The sequence below is a fragment of the Protopterus annectens genome, chromosome 3.part0 (genome assembly GCF_019279795.1).
Source record: "Protopterus annectens isolate FY-2018-M chromosome 3.part0, PAN1.0, whole genome shotgun sequence".
NCBI classification, from domain to species: domain Eukaryota; kingdom Metazoa; phylum Chordata; order Ceratodontiformes; family Protopteridae; genus Protopterus; species Protopterus annectens.
The window spans coordinates 617,538,392-617,553,430 of record NC_056731.1 but is presented as its reverse complement, the minus strand read 5'-3'; positions in this window follow the sequence as shown (position 1 = coordinate 617,553,430).

Sequence of the window (15,039 nt, the reverse complement as noted above, 5' to 3'; positions counted from 1 at the left end):
ATTAGGCAGAGCTCCTCGCTAACCCTGTTCAAGAGAAACCTTGACGAGTGGATGGGAAACAGAAATTTTACCCCAGGGATCACGTCAATGGCTCTGCTGGACAGAGGCACAGGGAACTAATCTAATGGGGTGCGAAAGCCAACACATTCCGGCTAGGCTTATAAATGCCTTCGGGCAGATAGCCTAGTACCTACCTATGAACATCAGCATTGGGCATCATGAAGTTGCCAGCCTTCTATCACTTGGTATTCTTAGGTAGTGTGACTGCCTCATGGTCACTGATGAACATTTACTTAACATTGCAGATACCGTCTGTGAGATTTAAATACTTAAACCAAGCTTGTGATGTCCCTCTTGCAGCCAATACTTGCTGTAAGCATTGCACTGTCATATCTCCACCCATGCAAATGCAACATCATTATACTAATAATATAATACTGATGTACACTGATGACATATATCAAAGTTTTCTAGATCTCTTCAAACTAGGCATCAGTGTAAACTCTTTATTATACCTATTCCATATCAACATGTCACCAACAGCAAACCACTCCCTAGACTGTTAGGCACAATTCAGCTACTGGAAATATCCTAGTTATTGGTGACTCAATTATTATGTACACAGATTCCACACACACTAGACTTGTCAAGGATTGGTGAACAGCTGTCTTCATGGAGCAAAGATAGTAGATAGGGCATTCAAAACCCACTCTTCCAGCAAGTGTGGCTATAGCATAATTGTAGTCCATGTATGGGGGAAATGGTCTGTCACACAAACCCCTCAAGACTATGCAAAATGATTTGTTCGAGCTTCCCATCCCTTTACCTGGAATGATGCCTAGATAATTGGGTTCAGTAACTGGCTTAATTGCTGGTGTCATTCTAGAGCAATCCAGTATTTATCACCCTGTGACAGGATGACTGACAGTCAAACCTTCTTTGCAAAAGATGGTCTACATTTTTTGTTCAAAGCTTTCTTCATACTGGCCAAAGTTCTTACTGCCCTGGTTGTGACATTTTTATTTTTTAGTCAGAGTTTATCAAATGAATATCATAACCTGATTAATATCTGAAATTTCAAACAAAAAGGTGGCTCTACTCACTTCCAGGAGATTTAATGTCTTCATGTATACATTGTTACTAAGACATCATTCAAATCATTTAGAGAGCACCTCTTCTCTGCTTGGGTTTTATGCTTATCACACTTTCAGATCCATTAGTAATAGAGGAGTGAGTGTCAATGTACATCAGGGAAAATATCCCTTCAAAGCAAATACCCAGAGACAACCCCCCCCCCCACCACCACCACACACACACACACACACACACACACACACACTGAGCTTATTCAACTACAGCTCACCTTAGGGAAATTTAATTTCCAACTCATATCTTGATATTGATCCCCCACCAATGATTCAGATTACCACAACAAATTCCTGACATTAATGGAAGATAGCCATAAAAACAATGTCTCTTTAATCCCTGATAATTTCAACTATACCTCTGACTGAAGAATCTACACTTTCAATGTTGAATATGCTTAGCTACTCTTGAATGGGGTAAACAAAACTGGCCTGTATCATATTGTCCTCAAACTGACCAGGGACGCAAACATTTTCTCCTTTTTAAACACCTTTATTAAATTATCACTTAAGACATAGGCAACATAAATTAAGAGAAAAGAAAACAAACCATTTTAAAAATTTTCCATTTAAATATAATATATATCACATATATTTTCTTTGCTACTATCATCAGTCCAACATTAAAAAAATGCTGAATTCCTGCCTTCCCTTAAACTTTACTCCCCACCGAGAACATTATTATGCATGTATTGTTCCCATAATTTCTATTTATGCTATGTAATGTACTCCTTCCCTTTTATAAAGATCCCTCTTCCAGTTATTGTATCTGTTTTATGATATTCAGTACCTCAGATACAGTTGATAGAGACTTTGATTTCCATTTCCTAGAAATTGCTTAAATTAAACTTAATAAGGTCTAACTATATCTAGGCAATTCAGATCCTGTATCTCAGCTCAAAGGAATCATTTCCTTATTTACCGTCATTTGCTCATCCAATATTTCTGATAGAGTACTATGTAGGAAATGTTTAAAATCTGCCAACTCATTACACTCCCAAAACATGTTCCCAGTTACCTCATTCTTCTGCATCACACCTCCAGTATTTGCTATCTACCTGAGTACAAATTCTTTGAAGTATGCTTGGGGTATAAAGATACCTATGCAAACACTTCCAAGCAAATATCTTAAACCTTCTGGACTTCATTGCATACTAGGTTGCCATACATCTTCCCATTGTTTTCTTATAAATTGCTCTTCCAAAATGATGTGTAATAACAATACTAACTAATTATACAATTATATAGGTTTTTAGGGTTCTTGTACACAGACCTGAAGAAGTCTAGAAGGACGAAAGCGATCTTTGTTAACAATAGGTTATGAAAATAGAAATTGATTTTTACACGCAAAATGTATATGTATATATTTATATATATATTTTGATTGCCAAATGAAGTAAGGTTGATATATTTCCAGTCATGTAGTATATTGTCTTGGATAAAATCACAGACTTAATAATCTACTTAATAATTTGGTTAAATAAGAGGTACCACATCATTATAAATTTTATTTAAAGTATATAAGGGTTATATATTATTATGACAGCTACTAAGTAGAGCAGGACCAGCTCCAATGTCACACTGATAGGGGAAGGGATGAGAATTTAACATGTGTACCAATAACACTTTGTTTTACAGCACAATAAACCACTCCCATGCCTGATAAAAAGTATATATATATTTAGAAAGCTTGTGAGGAAATTATTACTCTATTTTTATTTTACTTGGATCGCTTGTCTGTGTACTTAATAAAGGATTTTCGACTGGAAACAGAATGCCTGCCTTGCTTAGATTACTTTTGGATACTTAGTAATGCTGTACAATTATATATTTTCTATTATTACTTTTTGATTTGTTTTGTTTTGACTTAAGACGAGTTTACGTTCGCTACTTCTACTACTATTGTCTGATCTGATTAATATACAGTGATTAACTAGAAATATATGGACTGAAAATTCGATTCTTGGCTGGAGTGCCTTCTGTGTGAAGTCTGCACGTCCTCCCCGTGGTCGAGTGGCCTCCGAAAGACATGCATGAATGGGCGTGCCTTCGCTGAAGGTTGGGCATTAGGCTGGAAACTTGGCACCAGAAAAATCTACTGCCAATCATTAGTGGACCAGAGTTCCTCTGTGGTGACCCCCTAACCGGGAAAAGACAAAAAGACAAACATATGGATTGAAAATCTTCCACACAGAGAAGTTTCTTACACTGTTTTTTTTTTTTTCTCAATCTTTTCTAATTTCTGCTAATTGATTCTTATAGCTATCATGCAATATTTTATATGCCCTACTAATTTTCCTTTTTTTAGCAGCTGCTTCTGTTTGAGATTCAAATAAAAACTCTACCAGAACAGGTCTTTCACTTAAAATTCCCCTATCCCTTTCTCTTTGTCTGTATTCTGAGATTAAGCCCTGGTAGGGAATGCAGTCTCTAATCTGCAATCCAAATGTCTTATTGGCCTACTACTACTCTAATACCTTTCTTGCTTGAGTTATTTGCTCCCAATATCATGGCTCCTTTGCCAGGATTTTCCAGTAAATTTCTGCCCCTTCTTGCCTATTTTCTGTATCCCTACTTACACTCATCCCTATTAGCAAAATCTCTTTTTTCTCCATTGTCATATTGGCTTAGTTATTAAAATACTTTTCAACTGCTTTATGAATAGAATATTATGTATGGTTCTTCTTAAGGATCTGCATCCAAAATCCTGCTCTCTTTCTCTCTCTCTCTCTCTCTCTCTCTCTCTCTCTTTATTTCTTGAACTTTTCCCTTGTTTCCTCATCATCTTTTTCCACTTTGAATTGTAACCTTCAACTTGTGTTATGTATATGAGCCTTAACTGTGTAGCTGTAAAATATCTTTTCAACTCAGGTGAACCCAATCCACCTTTTGGAAGGATCAATTTATACCATTTATCTCTTGCCTTCTTTCCCTTCCACATAAATTCCTTCATTAATTATTGTTCACAACTTCTGCATGAGTTGAAAAAAGTATGCCTAACCTGTATGCAAGAGTAAAGAGATTAAAATAATTTTTACTGCTTGTACTTTGCTATCTATATCCATAAATAAGAGTTTCCAGTTTCTCAGTATCTTACATTTAGTCTCTTCCCCCATATCCTTAGCTACCATAACAGAAACCTTTTTAATCCGTACTCCTAAATACTTCATCTTATCGTATCCCAATAAATGTCAAGCCGCGGTGGTGCAGCGGTTAGCATTGTCGTCTCACCGCAAGAGGTTCTCCCGTTCAATTTTCAACTGGAGCACCTTCTGTGTGGAGTCTGCTTGCCCACCCCATGGTCGAGTGACATTAAAGACATGCAGGTAGATGCGAGTGTGAATGGGTGTGTCTTCTTTGAAGTTTGGGCATCGGGCTGGCAACTTGGCATCGTAAAAATCCACTGCCAATCATTAGCGGACCAGAGTTCCGCTGTGGTGACCCCTAACCGGGAAAAGCTGAAAGACATTAGTTTTTATCGTATCACAATAAATATGAGTATTGCTAAACCAATTAGTGTGTGGGTACATAAATTATGGCTATAGCATTTATTTTATCTTCATTAATTTTATATCTCAAAAAGACTTGAAACTGTCTCAAAACATTCCGCAATACTGAGATGTCCTTTTTTGGATTTATCAAGTACAAAATAATATCATCTGCAAATAAAACCAACTTTTCTTGATTACCATACCAATTATGTTGATGTATTTCTGAGTCCCTTATTTTCTTTGCCAGTGACTCTAAAATATAAAGCAAATAAAGGGGAAAAAGGACGGCCCTGCCTGGTTTCTCTGCTCAAACACAGCTTATCTGAGAGGAATGGTCCTCACTTTAATTCTTGCCTATTATTGTATTAAGCAATGCAAATGCTTCCAATGACCTACTCATAAAATCCTAGCTCACTCTGTCAAATGCTTTCTCTGCACCTAAGCCAACCATACAGAGGTATTTTCTTATATTCTGTTTTGCACTGGATCATCATTGTTCTATTAATGTTGTCAAACATTTGCCTCCCCTATACAAAATCACACTGATCCATATCTATCAATTTTGGGAACACCTTTGCCATTCTTTTTGGTTATATAGACTTAAACACTTTATAATCATGGTTTAAAATTAAAATGGGTCTATATGAAGCTGGGTCTGAAGGGTATTTGCCATCTTTAGGTAACACAGCCACCACAGTTTTCGTCCAAGATGTTGGTGCTTTCCCTTCTTTTAAGATACTGTTAAACAAAATCTTCCAGATCTTTATCATTTTCTTTCCTCCTAATTTCCAAACTTCCACAGGAATACCATTTGTTCCTAGAGACTTTCCTGAAGATTGATTATACATCACTGTTTTTATCACATCATCTCCTATCTTAACTGTTAGTTGCTGAGCCTCGTCTACCTCTAACCTTTTTATAATTAAGTCTTACATAAATATTTCCATTTATACTCTTTCCTGATTTCCACATTTCTTCTGCTTTATAGAAATTTTCATAAATTTCCCAGAATAACTCTAAGATGCCTACAGAATCTTTGGTTATTTTTCTTGTTCTGGGTTCCATAAGTTTGGTGACAACCCTTTCAACATTCTGTTGCTTAAGTTGTGCTAAATGTTTTTGTGCTCTGGACTTGTTATCAAAAAATAGTTGCTTAACTGCAGTCTTTCTAAACTCATGTATATTATCCAAATACTCCCTTATTTTCCATTTAGCCCTCTGCGTTTGTTCCTCCTCTTATTCTGTGAGATTCCCCTTATTCTGCAATTCTTTAACCATTGCCATCCCCCATAACTAATTTCTATTACCTCTTAACCCTATCTCTTTCTCTTTTATTTCAACCCTAATTTTAAGCTCTGTTTTCATTTAATCCCGGTCAGTAGTTGTAACTTTTGAATATATTTCTATTTTCCCTTATAACTCTTGAATAACTTCCACTATTCATTCCTTAAATTCCTCTTTTTTAACAAGTAGGTAGGAAAGTGCCAGTGTCTTATTTTTACTTCATTACTCTGCATCTCTATCTTAGTTTTTATTGGTGCGTGATCAGAAATAGTTATTGGATGTGTGTCAGATCCTTCAATTAAATGTATGTGTTCCTGTGAAATATAATTTCTATGTAGTGTAGCCTAGTTATTCTACCTTGGGGAATAATATGCAAATTCTGTCTGAAATCTAAACTATTTTGTTATATTGTCCCTTCTAGTTCCCCCGATACAATCTCAGTATTGCAAATCAAATTCCAGTTTCCACTTATAAATAATATTCTCTGCTGAAAGCTGATTATTTCTCTCAAAATTTTCTTAAGCTCTATAATAGCTATTTCAGTTGAATATAAATGCATGCCATTATAATCCTCCTCCCCTGTCAATAGCACCTTACTACCAAAAATCTATAATTTATGTCTTTTTTCCTCATCTATCACTATTGCAGCCCTCTAGCAATTAGTATAATTACTCCCAATTTCTTTTGTCTCTGATATTCTGCTGAATATCCATTCTGAAATCCTCAGTTTGTCAAATTCATATGATCGTTTCTTTCCAAATCTGTAGCCTACAGCATTGCTATTTGTACTCTGCATTCCTTACTATAATTCAATACTCTTTCCTTTTTATCTCTACCTGTATGGCCATTCACATTCCAGGATAATATGGACAGCATAGCCAGCATGACAAAAAGCTGTTGTTTCCACCTATGATGTAGAGTTCTTAAATGTGTATTTTCAGCCTTTGTGTTACATGCACATACTAATGCTTAACAGGCTGATCTTTTGTACAGTTGTTTCTTCTCATCTCCACTTGAAACTATGTCATGTTTTTCAAGGCTTTTTGTTTTAATGAAAAACCCTCAAAGAAAACAAAAACTAAATTCAAAACACCCCATGCCCTATTAACTTGGAACAAACACAAAACTATGTACATCTTCAAATCATAAAGTTTAAACCTCCAGAAAGGAGCAATTATCCAAAACTGATGGCTGTACCTACAGGTATTATCTGACCTAATAGTAAGGTTCCCCATGCTAAATCACATGATACAGCCTATGCTCCCACTTACAATGATTGCTGTCCATTTTTTCTTATCTCTTTTCCCTCCTGGATATGAAAATAGAGCTTGTATGCTTTCAGAAAAATTTACTTTTAGCCCTAAGAGAAAGTGCATCTTTAAATACAGCTAAATTGTACACTGTTCTATTAACTACATTAAAGTATGAAGGCTGCTAGGAAGGTTGTTACCTCTTATTTACTTCCCATAATTTTAAACATAATTTTTTCACTTAACCACTTACCATTGTACATTTACATTTTGCATGTCCCTCAGCAAAGAATACGTGGAATTCTCAAGATTAACTGCTTGTCTCCATGGAAAATGTACTCGGCAATGAGTCTTTGTAAATTTCACTCAGAAAAGAATGCATAGCTGGCCTCAGCTACCGACATCTTGACTCCACCGAACATTTGCTATTGGAAAACAAACAAGCTAATATCTTGGCATTTGTAAGAAGCTTAGTGTTTTCATGGCTGTCATCATTTTGCCTTTGTCTTATTTTTAAAGCATACATGCTTTCAGAAACATCTGTTTACAGCTTAAGCCAAAAGTAGTAATTTAGACATTACCCTTGTGAAATAAAAACAGACAATATCCTAATTCTACATCTTTACACTTTGCCTCCACCGTAGCAGCCCAAGATTACAGCATATGAACATTAAACGTGCTTTTGTTCAGTATTTTCTCGTGTTATACTGTAAAACTTTTATTTCTTACAACTGAAAAAGTACTTTAATGACTTTAACACATACAACAGTCACTGAAAAGACTCACCCACATTTAAAATATTCCTGACTACACACTACACAAAACTGTTTTACAGTATATAACAGCAGCTTATATTATGAAATGTTTTATACAAATACTAATAAGAGCAAAAATTGTTTTATTTACTGCTAATTTTCCCTTTTAGTGTCCTTCTAAACATTAATGATATATAGTGACGTATATGCTTTACAGTCCAACCACAAGTCTAACAAAGTAAAAAAAAGTCCAGTGATTTTCAGCCTCTTTTCCTTCAAACCCATATTTCACAAATGGGATAAGATGCTTTATAGTCTTCCATTTATAGTTGCTCATCTTCTTCGTGTTCATCTCCATCTAACAACACCAGACTCTGGTTCGTCCAAGGTACTACTGGATGATTCTCATTAACTCCTGTGCTTTTTTCTGTCTCTTGGAAAAGGTTTCACTGGCAAAGTCTCTCTATGAACATTATCATCAGAAGAATGAGAAGCAGAGTCACCTTCTGCTTGCTGGATTGCTTTTTGTTGAATAAACTTTTTTTTTTTTATTTCCTCCTTAGCCTGTTCTGTGTCAAAAATGACTTTGACCCTCCAGGAAAAAAAAAAACACTTTGAAGACAGCTGGCTAGAGCAGCTTGAATCTCACACCTGTCTCTTGACATTCCCTGATTGCTGGGATAAATTTCCTTCTCTTCTGCCTGGTGTACAGTGAATAATATTTTTTTACAAACAATCTGCTGTCTCCAATTTTTAATACATTGCCCTTCTACCACAATTTTGTCAGGATAAACTCGTTCCATTAGTATGATTGCATTTTTACTAATATAAGTCTTGGCTGCTTTTTTCATGGCCAGGTTTGGAGCATACAGTCAATGTGTCATTTCAATTAACAAACTCTGCTGTGTAACACCAGTCCAGTTGCTAATTTGTGCTTTCATAAAATTAAAACAGTCTGTTCCTTCCAGTTTCTCTGGTACAGCAGAAAGTTTTAGGTTTTCTCTGCAGATTATGTCTTCTAACTCTACTATTTTTTAAACAAGTCTTCTTCAGAAACTTCATATTCAGCCAGTTTTTCCTTCATGTCAGCCTCTGAGTTTTGTAATTTTATCAATTCATCTGAATGGCTAATTAAAGCCTCTTCTATCTTTCCAGACTTTTTGTTTTTTGAATTGATATATTCCTTCAATGTTTCATTTTAATCACCCGAGTACAACTGATTTGTTTTTTCCCCTAAATTAGTGGAAGCCATCTCTTGAATCAAAGCTGATGAACAGCTACAGAATCCTTCCCAGTGTTTTTTTCAGATTTTCTGGTTAATTTTCTTTCAGGTTTTCCAAACCTCTTCTTTTCTGGCATCCAGGCAGTGTATTTACTAACCAGTAACTGAATTTTACCAACCCCCCCCCCCCCCCCACACACACACACACACATTTTCAATGGCACTCCTTTTTCTCAATTTCTGTTTTCACACTTGGAGAGTTGAAGTTATGCTGTTGTTCATTGTGCAGCCATCTTGGAAGTGGTGTCATAAACATTCTTGACCTAGTAAATACAAACTTGGCCCCTGTCTGCTTTTCTCTCATTGTTTGCCCTTCATTAGTAAAGTCTGACCATGATCTGGTTACTTTTACCCTTACAATTTCCACTCCCTTAGTTACAAGCACCACCCTTTTAAAGCTTAAAAAGAGCCATAATCATACAACTGCATGATGAAATCTCTAAATATACTAATATCAATGCCAGTGTCGACACTGGTAATGCAGCCAGTTACACAAATTACTTTTATGCCCATTTAGATAAATGTATTGACTTTGCAGCCCCTTCCAAAACCAGATAAAGTGGTATATTCAAAAATAAACCATCCTGGTGCTCACAAATATAAACTGACTGCACAATGTATGATGATATTAGAAAAGAAACATGACTTGGACATGTAGCTGCATATAAATGTTCAAACACCGATGCCGAAGTTATATATGCCCTGCACAAAATCTATGGGATCCACACCAGTGCATTATATGGGCAGTGCAGTGGTGCAGTGGTTAGCATTGTTGCCTCACAGCAAGAGGTTCTCCCATTTAGTCCTTAGCTGGAGTGCTTTTTGTGTGGAGTCTGCATGTCCCGCCTGCATTTCCTCCAGGTGCACCAGTCTCCTCCCACATTCCAAAGACATGCACCAGGAATATATCTCCCTGGGTCTCCACTGATAATAGGCTCTGCCCCAGTCAGACTTTGCCAGTAAACAAGTGTTAAATAAATAAATAAAATGTTTATGTAACATGGCTAGGCTTAAAAAGGCACTTTAGGGTCATTAGCCTAGTAGTCGCAATGATTCTATGACAACAGAAGAAGGAAACTCCTTAAACTGACTTGTAAGGCTAGAACTCCACAAGATCAAAATAGTATTAAAAATGTAAGAACCTGAAATCAACGATAAAAAAATAAATAAAACATCAAATTAAAACTATTAACTAAAGCAAAGAATAACTGTAAGTCCTTCTTTAGTTATGTCACAAAACTAAGAAATAGCTCTTAATTCTGCTCAGAGCACCTCCATAATGGAGCTTTCTAGTCATGTCCAAAAGATCCTGCATATATATTGGATTCAAGTTTGCAGTAAATTTCTCCCCAGAACCAACCTTTCCTTCTCAAACCATTCACAAGTTACTCCCTCCCACTATCACTAAAGAATACATTCTTAAAATGCGCTCAAAGATCAACACCACTTGCTCCATTGGCACAGACAACAGACCAGGTTGCCTAATAAGCAGTGTTAAACATGCACTCATTGATTCCATCCACATACTGTTTAACTTAAGCCTTGCCACAGGTTTTGTCCCTGAATACTGGTGCACTAATAGCCCTCCCATAAGGGTAATATAATATGGACCCCGGGAACTATGGACCAATATAAAACCATGGAGTGCTTCACCACCAGCCTCATAAATCATGACATTAATAATCTGATAAAGGTAGACCTGCTGCAACTCAGCTTGATAAAGGACAGGTCCTACTTGCTAAATCTTGAGAGCTTCTTTGAGATGTTCACACAGGTGGTTGGCAGTGGTTACTCCAGCCATGCTGCCCACCATGATCTGGCCAAGATGGAATTGTTGATGGCCTTAAATCCCAATATTGTAAGATGGATATTCAAATGTCTTAAGAAAAAAATGCACATTGTTTTAGTGGATGATGTCTTCTCAGACAGATGTTCTGCAGTGACCCCAGGGATCAGTACTGGACTCCCTTCAGTTTGGCATTTATTTTTCAGACTTAAAAACACATAATAATGACCTCTAGTTAACAATGGTTGCTGATAACTGTGAGTTGGGAATGGTTGTTAATTACCCTTTGGATGCATATACCCTCAAAACCAAATTAACTAAAATCAATTAATTGTGCATTGAAAAGGGGATCAAACTAAATGCCGTGAGATGTAGCATTATCCACTTCAAGAAGCAGAAACACTCTGCATCCTATTGCTTTGAAAACACTACTTTCCCATCAGTAATCAGGGATCAGGGCTGGTAAATTGATGGCTTCCTCTCCTTTGGCCATCGCATTGTGACAATAGCTAAGCAATCCTTCTACAGTCTGCAACTAATTACAACAGGCACCTTCTAAAACCAAAGAAATCATTGTCCCTCCATATTTTTCCCGTTAGACCTACTATTGAATATACTCCACCTTTGGAAATATATCTGCCTAGGCATATTAAAAAATATGGAACACTACAGAGGTTCCTAACAAAAAGGATCTTGGAGGTTTCAAAAACATTGTCTACCAGGAGAGACTGAAGTCCCTGTCCCTATACTCAGAGTTGTAAAGGTTCCTAGAGACAAATATGACTAGCTTACTAGGCCCATAAGGATCCAGCTATTCTTGAACTTATTTTCCTTAGCAAGTAAAATTGTGTAGCCAACAGAACCAGAGTTCTAAATCTTTATCAAGAAATAAATAAAATGAGATGGAGAGATAGATTCATCACTTCTTGCCCTGGAACAGACTTCCCCAACAGCTCAAGCAAGGTGTTTTCTTGTCATCCTTCAAAGACAGATAGTTGGATGTTCAATTTTGTACCAGGACTTACTTGCAATGAGTGGTAGATCCTCAGGATGGGTATTGGCAAAGTGCACATGACCTCTGGTCTGACTTGTCTTGAATAGCCTATGATGTTTAAAGCACACACAAACACACAGACGTGCAAAAACAGGCACATCTAAAAACAAACATGCACACAAATAAAAACGTATCCACAAACACACGCGCATACACACAAACACACACACAAATACACATAAACATACAACAAAAATCACCAACACACAAGCATGAATAAATGCACACACACAGAAATAGATGTGCATACATGTGTAAGAACACATAACAGTGATAAAAACACATGCAAACCACACATACACACTCCGGAATATAGACACATGTATGCACACACCTAAAATACACACAAACATATAAAAATATTCATGCGCACCTAAACCCCCTAAATATGCACATATTCATTCATATGTGTACGCACATAAAATTACACAAAATGCAAGAACAAACCTAACAACTGAATTACACATGCATGCACACATGCACATACACACACTTGAAAGCACATCCATGCATGCAGATACAGATGCATACACCCCAAATCACAAACAAATGCAGATGCACACACACACAGCTAAAAGCACATGTATGGTATACATGCATTTGCATGAATGACCAATGTCTGAACGCGAACATGTTGAATGCTGAACCCCAGGATCACGGAATGTCGAATATGCGGATGTCAAACCCGAGATTACTGAACGCCGGCCAGGCTACTATTCCCCCCTCTCGACTCATGGTAGCACTTGTTGCGGCGGTTGTGCGATCGGGAATTTCGAATTCGACATTACGCTTGACATTACAAGCATTTGTGCGTCCAAGATTCGACAATTAGGTTCAGAATTATGACGGATCGACCTTCGGTTGTTCACGCAAATGCATGTAAACCACATGTACACATATAGGTTCATAGGTAGGTACTTGGCTATCGGCCCAAGGGCCTAAGTAAGCCTAGCCAAGTAGATTCACTGGCTTATGCCACCCAAGAAAGTAAATTTCCTGTGCCTCTGTCGAGCAGAGCCACAGAAGTGATCCCTGTGGTGTATTTCCTATTTCCCATCCACTCATCAAGATTTTTCTTGAAGAGTGCTAATAAGGAACTTTGCTTGACATAGATGGGTAGCTTGTTCCAGAGTATAGGAAGTCTCTGGGATAGGAATCTATCCCTCCAGCATGTCCTGTTTATTGTGATGACAAGGTTTAGGTCCCTAGAGTGTGTAGCTCAGAGGGATTGGGATTTTTTTAGGTGTAGCATATCCAACAGCTCTGGGTTTAACATAGCTTTATGTGTTAGGCAGAGATCTCCTTGGAGTAGGCAATATGCTACAAAGTAAAGCTGGAGTTTTTTGAGAAGATCAGTGTAGGGCATCTGTTTGAGGCCAGTAATCCTTTTTGTGAGGTACTTCTGTGGCCTTTCCAGCTGCTGCAGATGTCTTGTGAGGTACATTCCAAAAGGGGCGTTGTACTCTATATTGATTCTAATGAGTGCCGAGTAGAGGGGAACAATGACCTCTTTTTTGCTGAATGAGAACCCTTTTGTGATGAGGTGTGCCACATAGAAGGATTTCCTGACTACCGTGGCGATGTGATTACCAAAGGAGAGACTACTGTCCACTGGATTCCAAGGTCTCATCACACATTTGGCATTACGTAGACTGCCGTTTATGTGGTAGTTCATGGTACAGAGTTTTTACCAAAGGGGATGACAATGCACTTTTTGGCATTGAGCTTGAGGCCATGCCTCTGACACCAGGCATCTGTCTCAGTGAGGTCCTTCTGTAGGATGTCCACATCATTTGGGGACTTGACTATGGCTCCTAGTTTACAGTCATCTGTAAACTTCATTAGCCAGAGGCCTTCTGTGTTAGCCTGTACTTCAGAGAAGTAGATACCAAACAGGAGAGGTCCCAGGACTGAACCCTGTGGTACTCCACTTGTCATTGGTTTGAAGTCAGATTTGGAGTCTGCAACTTTTACAGTGTGGGTTCTGTCAGTGAGTCAGTTGGCAACCCATCTTATGATGTAGGGATTTATACCTAGTTTAGTGAGTTTAGCTATAATTCCAGAATGGGGGATGGTGTCGAAAGCCTTGGCGAGGTCAAGATAGGCTGTGTGAACCACCTTACCCTCATCTACAGCTTTGGTGACTGCCTCAAAGAAGTCGATCAAGTTCAGAAGGCATGATCTGCATTTCACAAACCCGAACTGGGTGGGGTCCAAAGTTTGGAGGTTACCAATGTCTTTGTTTATGAGTTCCATGATGATACATTCCATGGCCTTGCAGACCAGGCTCGTCAGGCTAATAGGGTAATAGTTCCCAGGATCAGTGGTGGCGTCCCCTTTGTGGAGTGGGATAACTGTTGCCGTGCGCCATTCAGTGGGCACAAAGCCTGACGTGAGACTATGATTGAACATGGTGCTTAGGTGGGGAGCCAGTTTGTTCTGAAGTTCATGTAAAATGCAGCTTGGGATGTTGTCCGGTCCCATGGATGCTGTGTTTTTGGTTTTAGAGAGTGCAGCTTTTATTTGCATAGATGTGATTACAGGGACTCTGCATTCTTCCTGTATAGATATGGGCTCTTTAGGGAGTGAGAGGGGTGTAAAGTTAGCACTGAACCTATCTGCCAGGATGTTGGCAATATCAGTTGGTTCTGTAATTTTCATGCCGTTGTACTGTAACTCAGAGCAGATATGGGTGTTGTCATTGAGATTCTTGACATAGCTATAGAATGCTTTGTGGTTGTCCTTAGAATCAGTGGCAATTATTTTGTTTTCGTAGTATACCTGAAATACACATAAACACACACCTTCATAAAACCGCACATTGATACAGCTACATAACTTAAAAGCACACAGAAACATGCATGTATATATAAAACATACACATGCAGACCTGCCTAAAAACACAAACACATGCACGAATGCATGACTGCAACCTAAAACAGTTACAGGCGTGCATGCAACCGCAAACACACAAATAAAACACACACTTACA